Below are 21408 nucleotides of genomic sequence, written 5' to 3' on the forward strand. Positions count from 1 at the left end.
AGCTCAAGAGAACATGTTACCTGGACCTCACCTTTAAGGTGGCTACGCCTGAAGATATTTAAGAGACGGTAGAACCCAAACTTTCACAGTCATCAATTAAACTGGCAGTACAACCTTTTAATTTTTTGTCTCTATTTCTGGTGATAGCCCAAATGGCATTAAATCTTTACTGTGCTATTTGCCTAATTTTGAACACCTCTGCAGTTGGAACACAAAAGGAAACCAGGTTTAGATTTACAGCCATTTAAAGAGCACTTGTCATGGATTATGTTTCCAGATTCTTGTTAACCACCTTGTGACATTATGAATTACAACCCATTATCACACTGTTGATCTAAGTGTTTACCTTGCCGAGACAGTGAAGCGTTTTAGATCAGTAAAATCTTGATTATTTTAAAATCTCAGCCTCTTTGAGCACAAAGGGCTGGAGTAGCTCCCATCCCACTCCGTAGGGGCCCTGTCCTGAGGGAAACAACTCTGGAAACGGAGATGAAATAGATGAATGGGCTGGTGGCCCATATTGAGGGCCCTAGAGCAGGAACCCAGTCACACGGTTTTAGTTCCAATGCGTAATTCACTGAGCTCTACATGTAATTGACTTATGACGTTGGGTGAGTCTCTTCCTCTTTGGGGCCTCAGCTTTCCCATCTGAGAATGGACAGTGATGGTCCAGGTGATCTCTGAGTGAGGGGTCTAGCTGGGCTGAACATCAGGGCACATCCTCTGTTCGTGGAGGGAACAGCAAGAACTCAGTCACTAGGGCTGGCCCCAGGGAGAAGGGGCGCCCAAAGGTACCTTGTTGGGACTTAGCTGGACAGAGCGGGGGTGTGGAAATAAGGCCCTGCTTCCTTATGTTTAAATGTGGGTATATACCGTGCCATGCAGGAATGTCATTGGGTAGCTCTAAAGACCCCCACCACCCCCCATTTATCTATTTGAGAATGTGGAGTCCAGTAGGTGAGGGGAGGATCCGCTTGCCCCATGGTCTGAGGGGTAGCTGTATAAGTCAGCGTTCTCCAAAGAAACAGAAGATGTGTGTGTGTGTGTGCACGCACACGTGTGCGTGTGCGCTTGTGTATATAGAGAGAGATTTTAGGGAACTGGTTCACAGTTATGGAGGCTGACAAGTCCAAAATCAGACCCAAAGACAATGCAAAGTTGCAGTTCAACTTCAAAAGTCCATCTGCTGGCAGAATTCCTTCGGGCTCAGGGGAGGCTGGCCTTTCTTCTCTGGAGGCCTTCAACTGATTAGATGAGGTCCACCCACCTTGTGGAGGGAAATAACATTTTACTCAAAGCCCACTGATGTAACCGTTAATCTCATCCAAAAGCATTCTCACAGAACCATCCAGAATAATGTGTGGCCACACACCAGGACACTTGGCCCACACTAATTGGCACACAAAATTAACTACCACAAGTCCACCCCTTGTCATCATGGCACCCATACACATCTCATTAAACCACACTTGATCTCTGAATAAAGAGATGACACACGACACAACCACCTGTCGCACAATCGAAAACACACAAACCTTTCCCCCGGAGAGGGTGCAAACTCCTTGGATGATTTTTACTCTTGTCCTCGAGATCTCATATCTTAAATACTGTGATAGGAAGGTAGAAATACTTATACAATGTTATATGTCAGTTATAGCTCCATAAGGCTGGGAAACAAAATTTAATACTTAAATACTATCCTATAAAGTCACTACAGCCACCTCGTGTTACATGATGCACATCCACAATCATATTCATAACAAAATACGAAAGAAATCCTCATTCCTGGAGCTGGTTACATGGGCAGAGCTCGTAGTTGTAACTACCTTCCTCCTCTACCCACTTCATATGACTTTGCTTTCCGCAAGCATGTCTGTCGGTCATGGTTCTTTATCTGGTGGGAAGACCCCGATCTTCATTTGTGACAGGGCTGGCCATGAGTAGTCCTGTATTAGTTGTGTTGCTGTAGTTTTCCTCTGACCTCAATTACAGGGCAAGGCAGTAGTTGGAGATGCCCTGAGAGATCTCCCGTGCTCTAGACACACTCTTCCTGACTTTCACTGTGGGGTGTGATTTCCCGTCGGTGGTCAGAATTTCCCCAGACAGCACAGGAAGTCCCTTCCTCGCCTGTTGATTTAAAGGCATGAGGAGCCCAAAGTGGCCAGGTGGCAATTTTAATATCCACTCCGACGGCACATGAAATCTTTGGATCCAATGGAATCTTTGCTCTGTCTTCTTGGTGGAAGCAGACCTCCCTTTGCAACCAAGACCTCTAAGCCAACTGAGCATCAAGTTGCTGGGAGAGAAAGCAAAAGTTCTGCTAGTGAGCCACTAGGGGTAATCATGAATGGGGCCACCCCCATTCCCATCCCTCGATTCCTGGACCCGTGAACCCTGCCTATGGGAGAAACACCACAACTATATTGGACACTGATTCAGAGCACATACAGCCTTCTAGAGAAGCTTTGCCAGGACTCTACGGCACTGATGCTGTAGCTGAGTCTTTGAAAGGCCATTCCACTGACTGCCAAGGTGCCTGCATCGGGACGGTGGGCAACAGGGTAGGGCCAGCGGATCCCATGAGCATGGGCCATCACCACGCTTCATTTGCTCTGAAGTGAGTTCCTTGATTGGAAGCAATGCTGTGTGCCGTGCTGTGCCGTGCCGTGATGGTGGACAAGGCATCCTGGGAGCCGTAGGGGCTGAGTCTTTGCTGTTCGCTCCAGGAACAGAGGATGTGCCCTGATATTTAGCCCAGCTAGGCCCCTCGCTCAGTCTGTCCCACGAAGAACAGAATCTACTGCCTCCAAGACAATGTCCAAACCCTGCCAGACACGCAAGGACCACCCTGTTCCGGCTCCTGCTTCCTTCTGCATCCTCACCTGCCTTGCTGTCCCTCCAGATTCCCTGCTGGAGCCCCCCAGAGATAGTGCCTCTTTCCTGACTTTGCTATAATCTTTAAAAACCCTCAGTCTTCATCTGTCCACTCATTGGTCCATTTGCTTGTATGTTCATTCCATCGTGAAGGGTTCCCTGGTGGGCGGGGTGGCATGGTCTGTGCAGAGAAGATGGGATAAATAAGTTAACCCATTAGGGAGTGATGGCTGCCAGGATAGGAAGTATACAGGGTACCGGGACAGGGGACAAAACACCTAACCTGTGGGCCCAGGGAGCCTCCCTGAGAAGGAGGCATTTAAACCAAAATCAGCCGCGCACACAGGTATCAGCCAGGTGAAGAAGTCAGAGGGGTGGTCTCCTGGGAAGGGGAGCGTAGGAAGGGCGCAGGATGTGGGAGACCCTGCAACAAGAGAGCTGTAATAAAGCTCTAGGAGCCAAAATAAAGGCAGGAAAGCTGGGGTGGGCAGTGCCCGGGACAGAGGAAATAGCCCAGGGAGGTGTGCCTGGCTCTGAGAGCTGTCTAGTAGAAGCAAGTGAAGGATTTGTGAAGCGTTGGCCATGGACAGTTGGGCGGGCGGGGCATGTGCAAGAACATCTCCAGGTTTTGGGCTGAGACAACTGGGTAGAAAGCGTTGCTATACTTACTGAGATGTTCTCTGTTCACTCCTGAGCCTGGGAGGTATTCATCGACTTGATCAATGAGTGAATGGGAAAATGACAATAGTTTGAGAGGAAGACGAGAAGATGCGTCTGGTTTTGGATGTGGTGCTGTCATCGCTGTCATCGCTGAAGGCCCCTCGGGGGCGTCAGGTGCAGGATGCTCCCGTGGGCCCAGACAGGGCCAGGAAGGGCTCTGGGCGCACTAGTGCTCTGTACAGCGGGAATGACCATGTCTCCCCTGCCTCTGGTCCCTGCGGAGCATCAAACGAGATTTGCCACAGTGCTTTGGAGACCGCCATGTGCTGGAGGCAAGGGTTTAGATCTGGAAGCAGAGAGGCCTGGCTTGAACCTGAGCTTGCCTCTTTACAAGCCATGGGACCTTGGGTATGTATGTCATGAAGCCTCAGGTTTTCATGCCCAGAATGGAGGTAATGCGCCCTGTCTCCTCGGTTACCATGAAGCAATACGATGCTCCTTTGTATCCGGTATAGTGGAAGGGCTGGCAATGTCAGCCAATCTGTCATTATCCTGCAGTGTCCTCAGTCCTGGTGTTTCTAAGACCTTTGAAGAGGTGTCACTTTGAGTTTCTTTTCCTTCCGCTCCACCGAAATGTCCCGTGTGGCACTCCCCCCCCACCCCCCGCCTCCTGGCTCTTCCCACCGTGCTCCGTCCCATTCTGGTAGAAGGTTCTACTCTCTCCCTCCCGCGTTGACTTCAGCTCAGTGTCCCCCGCAGCACCAAAGGCATTGGAAGCCCAGGTTCTAAAACCAATAAGGACGAGTTTCAAACACCCGCCTTGGAGCTGGGTGACCCTGGGAACTCGCTGAACCTCTCTGAACCCCGGTTTCCTTGTCTGTAAGACGAGAATGCTGACGGTGCCTGCCCTGCAGGCTTGCAGGAAGGAACAAAGAAGGCTGTGGGGAGGCGGTTTATCAGGGGATCTCGACTCACTGGGGTAGGTAAACACGGAATTGTTTTATTTACCAAAAACTTGTCATTAGGCATGTTGTGTCAAACCCCGTCTTCCTGGTGGGCAGCAGCAGCGCGGTCGCTGGGATGTCCTTCTGGTTCTGTAACGTCTCGGCTCTCTCTTCGGTTCATCCTCTCTGTTGTTGCTTTGAACAGACTTCTTTCAATCCTTTAAGACTCTGTTCTGTTCACCGAAAAATGAAAGATCCCGGAGGCAGCGGCCTGGGTTGGGACTCCAGCTCTGCACTCACTAGCTGAGAGCCGGGGGCAAGTTACTTAACCTCTCTGTGCCCCTAGCCTTGTCATCTGTTAAATGGGGATAATGACGGGGCTTACCTCACAGGGGTAAGGTTGCTGCGATTAAAGCACTAGGAGAGTGCCAAGTGCGCCCAGTAAGCATTATGTAAGTTTTGCTATTCTTATACCCAGTTCAGAGTTCCTCTCCTGCTCTCCCCGAGGCAAGGCTAGACCTGTGGTTTTGTCTGATGGCTCTAGGTGGTCTCCCTCATTCTCCTTCCTTCTCCTGCCATCTCTCCACAGTGAGGTCAGCGCTGGGGCCTAGAGGAGGCCCTAGAAGACAGCTGTCATCGCACAGCTGACTGTGGACACCCCACACGTGTGTCGGCAAGGGGGACGTCCCTCTGACCCAGCGATAACGTGCCCTACGTGGCCAGGATGAGGGCGGGGGGTGCCTTCAGGAGGCCCCAGGGGAGGGCTCCCTCCTGGGAATCTCCCATCAGCATCGATGGTCCCTCACGACGCCGGGCCTGTATCTTCCTGCCCAGCTCCCAGCATCCTGGTGCATATCTCCCCCACCGACAGGCCAGGTCTGTGCCCCTCCAGTCCTTAGAGCTAGTGTTGGGGGGTAGGGGCAGGGGGAGGAGGGGCTGACACTCACCCTTTCTGCCAAAGAGGTTTCCCCAGCAGCCCTAGGCCACGGTTCTCCGGCCTAAAAGGCAGGCCCCTTGACCTCTTCCTTCCCTATCTGCTGCGTTTGCTTTACCAATTCAGGGACATGGGACCTAACACCGTCCTGGGATACGTGATTATTAATTTTTTAAAAAGGGGGGGGGAGTTACACATTGCTTTTAAAGTGTATATAAGTAAGTGAGTGAACAAAAAACAAGCATATTACAAACCAGTATTCTAAGTACAGTAATAAAGTAATAAACTAAGTGCCAGTAACTAAGAGAATAACAGTAAGATACGAAAATATGATAACGGTGGTAATTCTGCAAATGATCTTTAAATAAAACCCTTTCTTTATCGTTAAACAGATTAGAACGAGCTGCCGTACGAACCCACCGTTGTGGTAGCTGGAATGCAGTCAAACGCGCAAAGCTCTGTATGGGCCAGCCTAATGTTTTGCTTTCACTGGGGGTGAAGTGTTGTCGCAAAACCTTCACAAATACTCAGGGAAGCCCCTTGGATCTTAGGAGAAAGGGGTTCTTATGGCCATCAAGGCTGGGTCACAGCTGAGGGAACCAGGGCCTACTGTCCTCCTGGAGAAACTTACCAAGGTCACACAGCTGGTAAGTGCAAGACCCGGGGTTCAAACCGTGGACGCTGGCTCCAGAGGGCAGGCCCCAGACGAGTGCATTATTTTCCAAAGGCGGTGCTCTGGTGAGCAGTTCCCTTCCAGCCTAGTACTTTGCCACGTTTATTCCAAAGTTGGGGACGGATGGCAGAACCACACCCTGGAGGGCAGAGCCTCTGGGCTCAGCAGCAAACAGAGCCCCCGGGGCAAAAGGAACAAGGACAGGTCTCCCGAGGCGACCACGGCGAAGCAGATGGAGTGTCTTTTCCCTCCAAGAACGTCTTTCCTGCCCGTGTGCTCCTTGTCAGTTTTCCCATCAGGAAAATGGGCACGTACCCTGCGCGCGTGCGGCAGTGGCGACAAGAACTAATTAGCTCCTGTGATGAGCGTGGAGATTGCCAGCTAGAGGTGCTAGAACAGGGGCGAAGGATTCTCACATGAATTCCAGTTTCGCGTCCTGTGGCCCGATCCTCTCTGGGCAGGAGGTAGTGCCCCGTCTTGTCGAGATCTGATCTCTCAACACAACCATGTGTTTTCTTTCATCCAAATGACTGTGCTCATCTCAGGAGCAGCCTTTAATTTTCTTCTTGGAACCGAGGACCATCCTTACTTACAGCAACAAAAGGTCCCTAGGACGGTGAGGTAAGATTTGAATTAAGATACCTTGGCATAGTCTACTCCCTGGCAATTAACGGGCAGGAGGTTTTCAGGAGCACCCACTCGGCTAAGAGCACCCTTTGTCTCAGGACTGCGTGTCTATCGTGGTCCCCCTGGTTCAGCACCCCCCAGTGGCTGGCGCTCCGCAGGGTGATAAGCACGTGGACGTCGCTGCTGGGGCCTTGGAGGGTGCAGCCTGATGGGGAAAGCCATGGGGCCTCTCAGACCTCAGGCTGGCATCGCTGATATCAGATACCGAGGGGGTGGGTCTCCAGGGGACCCTCGCTCCCGTGTCTTCCTGACCGTCCCCTGCTTTTTGGCCACTGCTGTTCATTAGCATCTCTCTCGGGAGAAGAGGGAACAGGCCAGAAGAGCCAACTTTTGCTTGTCCGTTTGGCTCCTTGTCAGCAGCTATGGTAAATGTGTAATCTGATGGAACCACGGTCCAAGAGGAGAATTTGGACTTCTTCCCTCCCTCTGCCCCTTGCCAGGCATGTGAACTCCTGTTGAGGCTTCAAGTCCCAGCCTTCCCCGGGGCCCCCAGGCAAAGTCAGAAGTTAGTCACTCCCTCCCCGGCTCCTGAGCCCGTCTCCAGCCCCGGAGAGCACTCAGCACCCGGTGCGGGTGAGCCTCGGGCCCCGTCCGCCAGCCAGCGGGCAGGGGGCTCGCGGTCTCCCTTTGGCTCCAGCCCCACACGTCCCGGGCCCAGGGCTTGGCACAGGAACCGGTGCGAGAAATGTGTGCCGAATGAACACGTGAACCCAAGCAGACCTTCTTTACCATTTCCTCGGAAAATCACGAGTTAATGCTTTGAGGGTTTTTCCTTTGGGGTTTTTCTGGATACGTGTGTGTGTGTGTGCACCTGCTCGTTCGTTTGCCGTCTTTAAGAGAACTACCTCGCAGAATATCTAGAGCCCTCGATTCGCCTCATTCATTCCACAAATGCTTGTGGCTTCCCATGCTGTCCCAACGCCGTTCCAGATGCTGGAGGAACAGACAAACCCCTGCCCTTGGAACATTCACCTTCTAGGGACGGGATTCTTTCTCAGGCACTGACTGTCCCCCATAATTTCCGGCCTTATACTTACCTCTCTAGTCCTTTTCCCTAAAGACAGTGAACCTTCTGAGCCATGTCCGCCCAACAGTCTGAGACACTCACGTGGCAGGCACCTCTTTTGGTCTTTTGGGGAGGGGGCCCAAAAACCCATGCTGGGAAGAAGCTCTTTGGGAGGTCAGATGTCAGGGGGAGGCAGCAAGCTGGGAGCACGAGGGCGGGTGGTGGGACAGGGAAGGCTCGTCCCTTCCTGCAGCTCACTGGCAGCCAAAGACACTTGGGCCTCCCCAGGAAAGACTCGGGGGCCTTCTTGATGTCCGAGTCAGAGCCGGGAGCACAACGGAGACCGGCCCACGTCGACTTCTGCCTGAGTCAGGTCTTTAAGGGGAAGAACACTGAGTTTATCTAAAGCACGTTGGATTCCCACAGCCTTCGGCAGACCCGTACTGCAGCCTGAGCACAAAAACAGATTCTGCAGCCAAGGGGATGACTGGTGATGAGCCCCAGGTATGTATTATCACAACTGCTGCTTTCGCCGAGAATTCTCTGTGCGAGGGGAGGGGACCCGCCCCGCAGATGCGATGTTCAGCCAACTTTTTAGCAACTGCTCTTCGTGCTTGGTACTGACATAGGGACTGGCAGATAGGTCTGTCTGCACAGTCCAAGTGTGTACCGCTCACACCTCAGGGAAGGGGGGAGGTTCCAGGCGAAGGCGGAACCCCTCTGGGCTTGCCATTCCGGGGATCAGGTTGGAGGCAACCAGAGCCAGGATTATAAAGGGAGATCTCTGTGTGGACAGGAAGGCAATAGTTTTTTGATGAGTTGGAGTGATGATTGAAGTCATTTTGGCTTTCCTGGTGTCTGGGTGGAAAGAGAACAGGTGCACACCTTTGCCAAAAATGACAGCCTCTGAGTCTGCGGACGCCCCGGGAGAAGGAGTCCTTCCCGCGCCATCCGTGAATTCCTCAGAGGCCGGGAGGTCTGCAGGAAAAAGCACTGGGGCGGGGGTGGGGGTGGGGGGCAGAGCTCTCCAAGGCCTGGGAACAAACATTGAGAAATGTTCTCCATCTGCCCAGCCCTACTCGCCCACGAGAACCGCATACCACGATTTCTGCTTCAGAGCAGTGTCGGCTGCTGTTGGCCAGCGGACGGACCGTGGGCACACAGAGGCCTTCCTGCGAGGTCTTCCGGCTTCATCTACCGTGTCTCTGTCCCTGCCTCATGTCTGGCTCTTGCCAAGGGACATCACCCACGGCTGGCGGTTTCTTCTCCTAGAAACACGTGTGTACGCGCGTGCACACGTGTGCCCGTGAGCAAGTACAATTCACCTTTCCCTGTTGTTCATGGGAGCAGGCGGGATTCCTGCAAAGGCTTTTCTCAGGGAGTCCAGAGCATTTGGAGCAAATCCACACTCGGGGCGCTCTATACACGGTGTGGGGGGCGCAGTTGGGAGTCCTGGAAGGGGTATATAGGGGAGGGGGACGCAGCTGCAGGCTGCCTGGGGTCCTGGGAAGCCCGACCAGGAGAGAGAGAGAGACCCTGGGAACGAGACATGGTTCCCCAAACGACCCCATGCAGCTGCATTTAAGAGGACTCAAAGTGACACGGAGCGCGAAGTCTGCATCCGGCACCTGCACACTGCTCGGCCGGGGTCCGGGAAGGAGGGTTCCTGCCCCTTCGCGCCACTCAAGGGCAGACGTGGCAGGCAGGCTCGGCACGGCGCAGACACGCAGCCCACGGCGGGACACCTGCAGTGCAAGGTTCCCAGGAAGGGCTGAGTGTGTGCATGAGGTCACCGGGCTCTGTGGCTGCTCAACTAGCCTCGGCCTGCGTGGCAGTGACACACGTCTGCCGACTGGACGGGTCAGTGCCTCCCGCTGCAGGCTGCCGGTGGGCTTGTGCCCCTCCTGCATTTTTCACTCTTGACAGCAAGCATCTGCTGCGCACAATCAGGACGGTGTCGGCCTGTGGGTCCAAGGCGGCTTCCTACACATCTGGCCGGGGCTGGCTGAATCACTTCCCCCGGGAGGGTGGCTGCCAGCCCTGTGACATCTGGAGAGTGGCAGGAAGCGTCTGGATTCATCCCAGAATGATTTTTATCTCCACATGCTTTTCCAATTTCATCAGGGCCTCCGTGTACATTCCGAATGACATGTCCACATTTGCCACGGACAAGAATGACAGATGGAGAAGATTCGTCTCTGACCCTTGAAAGCCGGTCATGTTCTGTGAGGTAAGAGCTCTGGGGCACAGAAGGCTCCGGAGGAACGGGGCCCAGAGATGGCTTGAAATATATATGTTACGTCTGTTGGAGCTTCTGGAAATCAAAGTCCCCCTGCCCAAACTACTGGTTTATAGAAGCCAGGAAAAGGGCGTTTAAAATTCTAACTTTTCTTTCACATGAAGGCATAATTTGTGTTGAGTAAAATGCACAAATCTTTAAGTGCACACCTTGGTAACCGTTTAGTTTTCACACATGCACAAACCCCTCAGTGCCCCAACCCAGAACAAGGGGTTAGGACACCACCAGCTTTCCAGAAGGCTCCCAGGCTTCCCCTCGTTGTCAGCAGCCCCCCCAGTGCACATCCCCACTGTTCTGGTCTCTATCACCAGAGAGCAGTAGGAAAGGCATTTTGATTTGGGGGTCTTGCTGCTTCACAAACACACAGCAGACGAAAAGGACTGCAATTTTGGAAAATGGCCCCAAATTTGCACAGCAGACCCGAGTTGAGGCTCAGATTAAGGGATTTGGGGCCCCTCCCATGTCACGGTTCGTGGGGGTCCTCCCAGAGCCAATGTCTCACGACTGAGGAGGAAATGGTCCTGGAGGGAAACTTTGTCTTTGGCCATGGGGGACACTTCTCAGCTTGGTCTCGCTTCCTAAGGGGCCTCGAGGCTGAGCTCCTACACCTGTCAACGCACAGCCACACGCCTTCAGGCTCTCCCCCTGCGCTGAAGGACACCCAGGCCTCGGGCCCAGAGCCTCGGCTCTCCTCCTTGAGGCGCCTCTGCCGGGTCTTACTCCCGTCCAGGAATGAGGCCCACGTTGGAGCTTGCTCGAGGAGAAAACGCTTAGTCAGACCCAGAGCTAGTCCCTGCAGGCCTCACACTGTCCTCAGGAAATACCAAGAGAAAGGGCCGCGGGAGACGGGATTAAACCCTGCTGAGTGTTCCGGTGCCCGGCGTCTCCCTTCTGCGACTGTCCTCGGTGGACCTGCCTGTCCAGCTGCCCTCTCTCAGGAACAGCCGTCACCACGAGCCCCTGCCCAGAGGGACACTGGCCTCAGCAGCACGGGCACACCTTTTCTGGAGGGTTCAGCTCGTCAACACTCTACTTTTATGCTTAGATTTGAAGGCACCCACTTGGAAGGATTTCCAGTTACATTTAGAGGGGGGCAGGAGAAGGGGACGCTAGGCACAAGAAAGCTAATGGAAGAGTCCAGAACAAGAGCTGTTTTTGCCAGGGTCCGACACTGACCGTCCGTGGGACCTGGACGGGCCGCAGCACCCCTGCTGTCCATTCCCCGTCTGCACGACGTGGGCAGAGCTGTTTTGCTGAGAGCAGGGCCAGGGGGAAGCCTGCTGGGCACGTGGCTGCCAGCGATGTAGGGTTTTGAATGAACGCATCCCTTAGCTTCTCTAACTGCAGATCGAGAAGCTGAATTTCCTTAGGCTCCCCGAGGGCCCTGGGTGTCTGGCTGTGCTGACGCCAGGCGGCCCTTAAAGATGCCCTGGAGAAGAGGTTCCTTCCGTGAGCGCCTGGGGCAAAGGGCACATCCGAAGGGTCACCGCATCTGCGCTCACGGGGGGACTTGGACAAGGTGGGACTTGGCAGAGAACTTTGAGAACCCCAGGGAGGAGGGAGGTAGGATGTGTTTCCATGGCAGAAGAGTGGACTTTTCCTTCTTCGTGGCCAAGTTCACTGTCTGTGGAGGCCGACTCTCCGCGTAGCGACGTCACACAGACTCCCGGTGCTTGGGGAGCTGGTGTTTTTGGCAGAACTAAACACATCGCGGGACAGAACACCCCAGGGGTGGGGGAGCTTCTTTGTTACCACATCGTGGGGCTCTCCTGGTCAGACCGAGCAACCCTTGTGGGCATCCAGTTTGTACAACGGGCTCTGGTCCCCGGGCTGCAGTCCTCTTTGTCCGGCAATGTTCCGAGAAGGCTTTTTCAAGACCTTCAAGATAGCAGGAAGAATTTCTGTGTTGAGTCTTTTCTTTGACTGGGCTGGTCTCATCCAGGCACCTCCTACTACTGAGCCCTGAATTTGTTGCAGCTTCCAGAAGAATCAGCAGGTGTGTGTGTGTTCCTATAATGCAAATGCCCCATGTTGGAGAGCAGCTCAGAGTGTACACTAGAAGCACATCGATATAGCACTGGGTAGCTGGCTGGCTAGCTACTGCACAGACCGTGCGCACACAGTCCCGCAAAGGCCCCTTGTGCGGCCCTATCAGGGCCACGGCTTAGAAATTCCTTCCCTTCAGCAGTCTGCCTCCCTGACCACCACCATGGTCAAGGGGTGGTTTTTGGTGAAGGCAGCAATTTCCAGGCTGAGAACAACTTGAAAATATCTCCCCCACCATGCAGAGATCATCAGCTTCAGCGAGCTTCCTGTAGCAAGGCCTCTCCAGGAATGTGCTGCTTAATTATTTCACAGCCGCACCGTGGGGACTGCTGTATTATTAGGATGGCCGGGGACTGCTCTGTCTGGAGTCATCCCTCGCCCACCCACGTCCCCGGGGGAGCGGGACAGTGACTTACACTGTGACTTACATGCAAGAGCTGTTCCATGGTGAATGGCTGAACTTGGCATCTTTGAACTTAAACTAAGCCTCTATTTCTGACATACTCATCTTTGATAAAATAAGCTTAGGTTCAGAAGAAAGACGGCATCTGAAGTGAGGTTTCCTTGCAAGAGAAAAAGAAAAATTGCTCTGCATGCATTTTAACAACGGGGATGCTGGAGTGAAGATGCATTTCCCACCCCTGAGCTTCCTCAAATCATTTTTAATGAGGTGGGTTATCTACAAGTCACGTCAACTTCTGCGACTCTCCTCCTCCCGTTTCCTCCTCCTAAGATGTCCTTTTATCCACCCCAGCCCCAACTTTGAGTACCTAATTGTGTCTGTTATCTGAGACCCACATTCCACAAAGCCCCCCTGAATGTCCCTGACTCGCTTCATTAAAGTGTCTCTGCGGCTTCTGCAGAATTCTACCCTGCTCTCCAGCCCCGTGGAGAGCTCTCTAGAAAACTGCGCTCTCTAGAAAACTCCCGGAGAACAGAACCAGCCTCTCCCCGAGATATTTTTTTTAATTACGGTATAATTGACATACCATATTTTCAAGAGCGTTACACATGGCAGGCAGGCAGTGAATATGCAAGAACGAAAGGTTCCAATGGGAACCCTTTCGTGATTCAGAAGTGATTCGGATTAGCTTTTGGGAACCCGGATTTCGATGATTACCACCTTTCGTTTCCTCTTTCGCGTGTCCAAAAATCAAGCTATGGAAAGTCATCTGCACGTTCACTTGTCAATCATTATGCATGTATATCATAAAACTTATCTTTGTGGATTCCTAGTTGGACCATTTATAATAGCCCAAAGCTGGAAACCATCCAGATGCCTGTCCCTAGCAGAACGGATAATAAATTGTCAGATTTCACACAACAGAATATCACAGGGCGATGACAATAACAATCTACCATTACAGGCAACAATTTGGCTAAATGTCATTAACACAATGTTGAGTAAAAGACACCAGACACAAAAGAGTATAATCTCCTTTAGGTAAAGTTCAACAAAAGGCAACACTAGTGTTTGCTGTTGGAGGTCAAGGTAGTGACTTCCCTTAGAAGCGTAAGGACTGGAGGGGAACACGAGGGGAAGTTCTGATAAACTGGTCTCTTGATTCGGGTGCTGACTGTACAAGTTTTCAGTCTATAACGATTTATTGCCTGCTTCAGCTATGACACAGGTACCTCTCTCTGGGCATAGCTCTGCCACATGCACTGTTTCTGGAGAGACTTTGGCCTGGATCCTTCTTTCCATGTCAAGGAACAAAAGGGGCATCTGGGTGGCTTAGTCAGTTGAGTGTCTAACTCTTGATTTTGACTGAGGTCATGATCTCAGGGTCGTGAGATCAAGCGTCACGTCAGGGTCCATGCTGGGCGTGCAGCCTGCTTGAGAGTCTCTCCCTCCCACCCCACCCCACCCCCGCTCTCTAAAAATAAATAAATAAACAAAAAGTATCAGGGTTCAAGCTCTGCCGCAATGACCGGACACCTGTGTATTAGTTCTCTGCTGCTGTGTAACAAACTACCCTAAAACACAGTGGTTTCACAGAGCAACCGCTCATCATCGTGGAGCTTCCACTGGTCAGGAATCAAGGAACAACTTAGCCAAGAAGTCCTACTCAGAGTCTCTCATGAGGTTTCAAGCAAGATGTAGGCAGGAGCTGCAGTCTGGGTCTGTGGTCTCCAGCCCCAGAATGACCTGATGACATGCCTGTGGGAAGGAGGCCCGAGTTCTCACCATGTGGATCTCTCTGTAGGACTGCTTGAGTGTCCTCACAATATAGCGGCTGGCATCCCCCAGAGCAAGAGAGAAAGAGTGGAAGGAACAGCCTCAGTGTTTTTTATCCCTTAGTCTCAGAAGTCCCACGTTGTCTCTCCTACCATATTCTAGTCATCAGAAACGAGTCATGAAGTCCAGCCCACACTCAAAGGGAGGGGAATTAATGTCCACCCCTTGAAAGAGAAATATCAAAGAATTTGTGGATATGTTTTTAAAACCATCAACGTCCATCTCCAAAGCACAAAGTATTTACATTCTTCCCATATGTAAAAGACAGTTATTGCCTTCCAAGACCACCAGAATTCTCCCCCATGTGAGCATCAGCTCAAATCCCAGATCTCATTCGCTGAATCAAGTTCGGGGGCAGATGAAGCTCTTCAGGAATAGTCCTTGAAAACACTTTCTCTCACTATAAGCTAAAGATCCCAGTTATCTGCACCATCCCCTCCCAACACACACACCCAACATGCAGTGATGGTACGGGCACAGGGCAGCCACCATAGATGCACCTGTTGAAAAGGGGGTAAAAGAGTAGTCACCCCAAAGCCATTGCCCAGTAGCAGTCCTGAAATGCAACTGGACAGATGTTGGAAGTTCCCTGACGAGGATTCAGTCCTGCATCTGCTCGGGAGTGATTCTCATGGCTCTTGGTTCGACCTCCGACTCTGTCTTCCTTTTCCAGGAAAGGTGACCTAGGTTTGCAGCTGCACGATTTTATGTGCTTCTTGCCAATGGGATTCTGGGAGTCCAAAGATCTCTTTTCATGTTGTATTGTCTCTTTCCTTTTCACACTGACTATGATTTTTTTAATCTTTTTTTTTTTCAAGTAGGCTCCATGCCCAATGTGGGACTTGAACTCGTGACCCTGAGATCAAGAGTCACATGCTCTACCAACTGAGCCAGCCACATGCCCACCTCAACTGTGATTTCTTAAACCTGAGGTACAGAGACTCTCCAGAGACTCGGGCCCTGCAGTGAATGTGCTGGTCCATTTCACACTGGTGTGTGGCCATCACACCCAACAATCTCTCAACCGGCTACTAACACGCCCATGAAGACACAGGGAATTTTGGTTTTTTTTAATTCTCATTGCTGAAAACTAAGACACCCCTTGCCCCAAGAAAAAGATAAAATCTCAGGGAAACCGATATTAACTAGTTAGAGCAAAAATTTCATAAACTTACTGTCATTTTTAAGCTCAGGGAATGATCTGGTTTCACGCCTCAAAACAGAGACCAGCAGGGGCACCTGGGTGGCTCAGTGGGTTAAAGCCTCTGCCTTAGGCTCAGGTCATGATCTCAGAGTCCTGGAATCAAGTCCCACATTGGGCTCTCTACTCAGCAGGGAGCCTGCTTCCTCCTCTCTCTCTGCCTGCCTCTCTGCCTACTTGTGCTCTCTGTCTGTCAAATAAATAAATAAAATCTTAAAAAAAAAAAAAAATCCAGACCAGCAGAAGCAAAGAAAGGGAAATAAATATCTGTGGCTTCCTTATTATCACCAGAAAATCAGGCAGCTAGCCCTCTGCCTTTTGGGGGCCATGTCTGCCCCATCCACCCCACCCAGTAGAAACATCTCTACACAGAGAAGGACCACCCTGGCAGAAGGAGGTCAGGCACATGGTGACAAATCCTGGATATCCTGAGTCCTGGTTCCCAGAAGTGAAGCAATGGAGACAAAAGACCCTGGGTAGCAAGGCATGCTGGGAATTGTAGTTTTTGTGTTCTATAGCAATTCAGAGTATAAAAGAGACTAGCCGTGCACAGGGCAATTACCATGAGCCCCAACACCAGCTTAAATAGATGACCTTCTCAGTAACGTACCATTAAATACACCTGTGAACATCTTTTTCTGGAAGAGAATCTACATTTTGAAGAAAAAGAAGTAGAATCTGTATCTAACCCCGCAGACTGAATTTATAAACAAGAGAAGCAGAGGGGAGAAATATTTAAATATCAGCTGCTTACCAACCCTAACAAGGAAAGAGTGTGGAGGAAAGCAGACTTTGCAAGACTAATAAGTCACAAAATTAGAACCTGGATATATGTGTTTTAAATACTAGACTTGGGCCAGAGGAAGTTATACACCTTAGAAAAGCCAAGAAAGAATGACGGTGTTACTAGTGGTTCTTAAACAAGTATGCCTCAGAGTGACCTGGAAAACTTGTTAAAACACAGTTTGCTAAACTCCATGCCCCAAGGGGTTATAATTCAATGGGTCTGGGTGAGACGTGAAAATTGGCATTTTGAACAAGTTCCCGGGCGACGCTGAAGGTCCTAGGAATCCACTTTAAGAACTGTGGAGGACTAGAAAGTGTCTTATAAAAATAAAATGACTGATGGACGGATAAAGAAAACGTATATCCATACAATGGAAACTTTAAAAAAAGTTTCTATATGTTCTTTTATAGGAAACTATAAAAAAGGAACAACGTATTGATCCGCCCTAGAACATAGAGGAACCTTGGGAACATGATGCTGAATGAAAGAAGCCAGACGCAAAAGGCCACAGAGTGTATGGTTTCGTTTACATCAAAGATCTGGGATAGGCAAATCCATAGAGACAGAAAGCAGATGAGTGGTGTTCAAAGGTTGGGAGAAGGGGAATGCAGAGGGATGGTATTGGTGTGGGGTTTCTATGGGGGATGGGTGGGTGATGAAAATGCTTAGGAATTAGACAGCGATGATAGTTGCATGACCTTGTGAATATGCTAAACCACTGAATTCTACATTTTAAAATGGCAAGTTATACGCTATATTAACCAGACATCAATTTTTAAATGTAACCCTAAAGCTTACCAAAAGAGAATATAAGTGGCTTTCTGTGTATTCTTGGGTGAAGATCAACACTCAAAATGAAAAGATTCTAGATTTGACTCCGTGTGTCTAAAAAAAAAAAAAACTTGAGAAATAGTAAACTTCAAAACCCTATTTGCAACAAATATAGTAGTGATGAAGTCCCAGAACCTAAGTCAGGTTCGGTGGGGTGAGGAGGTTTGGAGCCGACGACTAAATAAAAAATTCTTAAGACGTCATTGGTGCAAAATGGTGGTTTATTAAAGCACGGGGACAGGACCCCTGGGCAGGAAGAGCTGCTGCCCTGGGTTGTGAGGAGTGGTTGGTTATATACACAGGAGTTGGGTAGGTGAGGACAAAGGGGTGTTCAGAAGGGCTATTGGGGCAAAGAATACTATCAGAATATTGAAGGCTTAGTTACTATCAAGTAAAGACAATTGAGAGTCTCCTGGTGGAATGTTACATTCCTGCTATCAAGCATCCCTGTTAATGAGATTTAGGTTTAGAAGAAATTTAACTTTATTTACTTTTCCTTCTACCTCCACCTCCTTCGGTTTTTCATGGAGGGGAGGGTGACATTAGGGCTTGAGGAACTGAGTTCTGTGTCTCTGGAAATTGGGCTATTGGTAAAGTAACTTCTTTGTTGTAATCTCAAGGACATTTGCAAACCAAGGGAGACTCCTGTCTTGTAGGATTGTGATCTCAGCAAGTTAACTATTTATCATTTTATGGCGGTCAGGGGTGCCTGAGGAATGCTCCACATATGGAGGGGAGCGGATGAAGGGGGGGTGCAAGGTGCCAGCTCTTGCTCTGTCCTCAGCCGGCCTCCTGCTCCCTCATCACAAACCACGCTCGTGGAACTGAAGCCTGCTCGGTTTCCACACTCGCGGTAAGTTCGATCTGCTCTGTCGCAAGTTTCCTCCCTCACATCCGTGATCTACGTAATTGCCCCCGGCGCTCTTACGTGCGGACACTGAAACGAAGCCGCGGCCGGTCACAGCTGCCAGCGGGGCTGCGTCGTCCTCACACCCGGCTGGGTCCAAGCTGTCGTCAGGCTGTCATGGAAGGCAGAGCGGGGACGAGAGGCAAACCTGTAGGCAGGACGCCCGCCACACAGACTCACCAGAGCAAAGAGCCTCACCAGCTCGGATGATAGGAAAAGGTATTAATTAGGAAGGGATGAATCTTAGTGTTCACCACCTTCATTTTTAATGGAATTTAATTGTAAGCTCTTACATTAATTTTGAATCACAGCTGTGACTGACCAGAGAAATGCAACAGCCCGTCCTTGGGAGCCGGTCCAAGCCGACTCCTGAGCTGGGGCCACACATCCTTGCGCTTGGGGAACGGCTGGGCTGGCAGAGGCCTTGGCCACGGCACGTGGTCCCCTCACATCCTATGTGGATGGAGAACCGGCGGCCTTCGGCTTACCCGGGACCAGAGGTGGTGCCCGTCCGAGACAGCGGCGGCTCCCTCTGCATCCTGCTCCCGGAGTGTGGTATCCCCCACGGCCACATGCCCTGGGAGCGTGTTCACAACGCAACGTCTCAGGCCTCCTCCAGACCTGCCCACTAGGGAAACTACAACCTCCAGGTGATTCCCAAGCACAGGAAGGTCGGAAGCTGAATCACCGGGGCCCGACCCCCGAGCACAGCGAGTGGCTTTGAAAGATCTGCAGGTGATTGAACGCAGAACCCAGACCAAGTCACTCGGGTCGACCCCATGCCCTCCGGGATGCCCCTGTCAGAAGGTCACCGTGGACGTCAAGGCTCTGACGCCAACTCTTTCTGAGAAGCAGGGTGACGCCAGCTGTGCCTGGAGGGGATGCAGGACAGTGACCCCGGGGGCTGGAAGGGAGCGAGGCCTGCCCGTGTTCTCCCAACAGCGAGGAGCGAGGACCCCCTGACCCTGAACTTCTGAGCTCTACCCCCCACTCCGTTCTTTGGGGACAGTGGGAGCCATGGGGAAACCAGCAGAGCAGCGAACTCACAGCCTCCGTTTGATGCCGATCGTGCGCCAGCTCTGCTCTGCTCCTGACCCCCTGGCCCTGAAGAGCTGGTCTTGAAAGCGTTGTTGCCACAGGAGGCCCCCGCATTGTGATCACCGGCTCCCTCCACGCCCTCCTTGGGAGCCTCCTGTGGTAACTGTCTTTATCTTTTCCGATGTGAGGTACCTTACAAAAATACTCAGCAAATATTTCAGCAAAACGCAGGTCCCAAAATAGGCACTCTACCCAGTGTAAGTCATGGTCACCAGTGTTCCTCCGAAACGCCCAAAATAGCGTCTGGGTGGCAGTTCTCCGAGCAGCTAACCTAGTTAGAAGCTGTCAGCTTGTGCCTCGCGTCCTGTGAGTGTCTCGTGGCTCTTTCTCTCCAAACCCTTCTCATCCCCTGGAGGGGCTTCCCCATGTGCAGGGTTCCGGGGGGCGGGGGGCAGCTGCAACACGTTCATGGGACGCCCGGAGAGCGGCCTGTGGGCCTGCTTGCACAGGGACGTCGCTGGGGGAGACCCTCCCAGCCCCTCCGAGACCTTTCCCTGGGGCTGCGTCTCTGTGGGAGGGCGGGCGGAATGGCTGCCCCATTTCCCCCGAGGCCCCTTGTCTGACTCTGACATTTTGTCACCGCCTCTAGGCCCACAGGGATGAAGGGAAGTTCATGCGTTTGAATCTGGTCCCAGCCATGATCCAGGAAACAAAGCGGCAGCTCTGCACCCGCTGTGGGGAGAGCACACCTGTACCGGAGGGAGGGGGCATCCCCCGTCCCTGTGACACGCTGCAGGGCACGAAGACAATGGCATGAACATCTCTGGGTACCTGAGGTGGCAGCGCCCAGCTCGGCTGGATTTGTCAGGACTTTCTGGCTCGGCATGAAGAAGGCCCATGTCCCGCAAACCCTCCCGGTCCTGGGTGAGGCAGAACCACTGGTCATCCTGGGGGACAGCCCAAAGCCACTCCTCCTATGATCTGGCAAAGGAGCCTCAGCTGAGAGTCGCGATGGAATTTGAGAAAATCTAAAATTAAAACAGAGAAGCGGACAGAGCGTACGTGTACATGAGTCAGAGGGGAACAGCCATTCACCGAACCCCCATTTTAGGAAGAGACAGGGCAGAGCCAGGGCCGTTTCCAGGCCTGCAGAGCTAAGATGAGGGCCCCCCGCCAAGTGCCGTCGGGTGCCTGCCAAGGGCTCTGGGGAGCTGAGGCCGCCCCGGCCAGCCCAGCCAGGGGGAGCCGTGTGGGAGACGGAAGAGGGGCTGAGCCACAGTCAGGAGGGGACCTGCCTGCCGCCGGCCTGTCCCCTGTCCCACCCGGGCGCGCAACCCGCAGGAGGGGAGAGAGGCCCCGGGCAGCGACCAGCGGCTGCACACTCTTCGTGGCTCAAGGGAAAAGAAAACTTTCACTGCACGTTTCTCTTTATTATAAAAGGATTACACTGATAATGAGGGAGTGTGGGAAGCCCAGCAGCAGATAAAGAAGCGGCTTAAACCCTCACAGGGCATCGCCGCCCTGAACACAGCCCCTGCAGTGTCACCGGACGTTTCCTTCCTGCCAAAGCCCGGGTCTGCTGCCCTGTCCCAGCCCAGTTCTGTTTCGAAAATCACTTTCCAAGAATAATCGAAAGCAGCTGAGATCTTCCCAGGAGAACCTCAGAGTCAAATGGAATCCAGTTTGCAATCTGCCCAAGCACTTCTTCCCGTCCCGTTCCCAGTCTCTGGTCACCTGCTGGCCTGCTCCTCCCTGTCCCTCCCACCCCCCAGCAGTCTGTCAGCCCCAACCCCAACCCCAAGGGGTCCCGGGTCTCTCTTCCTCGTCTGACAGGCTCCGCTCCTTTCCCAGCATTAAATTAGGGGGACTTGCTTCACTCTGCGTTCATCCCTTCTTCCCACCCATTTGCCGGCCCTCCCAGGCCGTGCTGGCCTAGCAGACCCCCTCCCTCCCCGGGAGCTTGGGGGAGGGGAAGGCAGAATGTTCCTTCCAGTTCAAGGGGAGGAAAAGGAAGAGTATCATGAAATATGCAAATGCCTGTCATGTAACAGCTTTTACAGAAAAAAAAAAAACCTAAATATTTTACATACATTTATTTTCTCAAACTGCAGTTGTATTACAGGTGCAATTTTATTTTAATTTTGTTGGTTTTTAAAGATTCTATTTTTTTTTATTTTTTTTTATAAACACATATTTTTATCCCCAGGGGTACAGGTCTGTGAATCACCAGGTTTACACACTTCACAGCACTCACCCAAGCACATACCCTCCCCAATGTCCAT

The 21408-nt window shown here is 51.9% G+C and overlaps 3 long non-coding RNA genes across 4 annotated transcripts; 2 read left to right on the forward strand and 1 right to left on the reverse strand.

Annotated features, from left to right (window-relative positions):
- Nucleotides 1-1154: 1154 nt before the first annotated feature.
- On the reverse strand, nt 1155-8114 carry LOC132029061 (uncharacterized). Of its 2 annotated transcripts, none has more exons than XR_009407677.1 (3): nt 7810-8114; nt 6044-6693; nt 1155-1267 (listed from the first exon to the last, which is right to left on the reverse strand). It is a non-coding gene; the product is annotated as an uncharacterized LOC132029061 (long non-coding RNA). The 2 variants fall into 2 exon arrangements; XR_009407678.1 differs by lacking the exon at nt 1155-1267 and adding an exon at nt 4583-4711.
- LOC132029060 (uncharacterized) lies at nt 8107-17353 on the forward strand. Its single transcript, XR_009407676.1, has 3 exons — nt 8107-8282; nt 9903-10008; nt 16761-17353. It is a non-coding gene; the product is annotated as an uncharacterized LOC132029060 (long non-coding RNA).
- Nucleotides 17354-17463: 110 nt separating this feature from the next.
- On the forward strand, nt 17464-21015 carry LOC132029063 (uncharacterized). The gene is made up of 3 exons (XR_009407679.1): nt 17464-18307; nt 18400-19285; nt 19776-21015. It is a non-coding gene; the product is annotated as an uncharacterized LOC132029063 (long non-coding RNA).
- The last annotated feature ends 393 nt before the right edge of the window (nt 21016-21408 follow it).

The sequence above is a fragment of the Mustela nigripes genome, chromosome 13, assembly GCF_022355385.1.
Source record: "Mustela nigripes isolate SB6536 chromosome 13, MUSNIG.SB6536, whole genome shotgun sequence".
Classification (NCBI taxonomy): Eukaryota; Metazoa; Chordata; class Mammalia; order Carnivora; family Mustelidae; genus Mustela; species Mustela nigripes.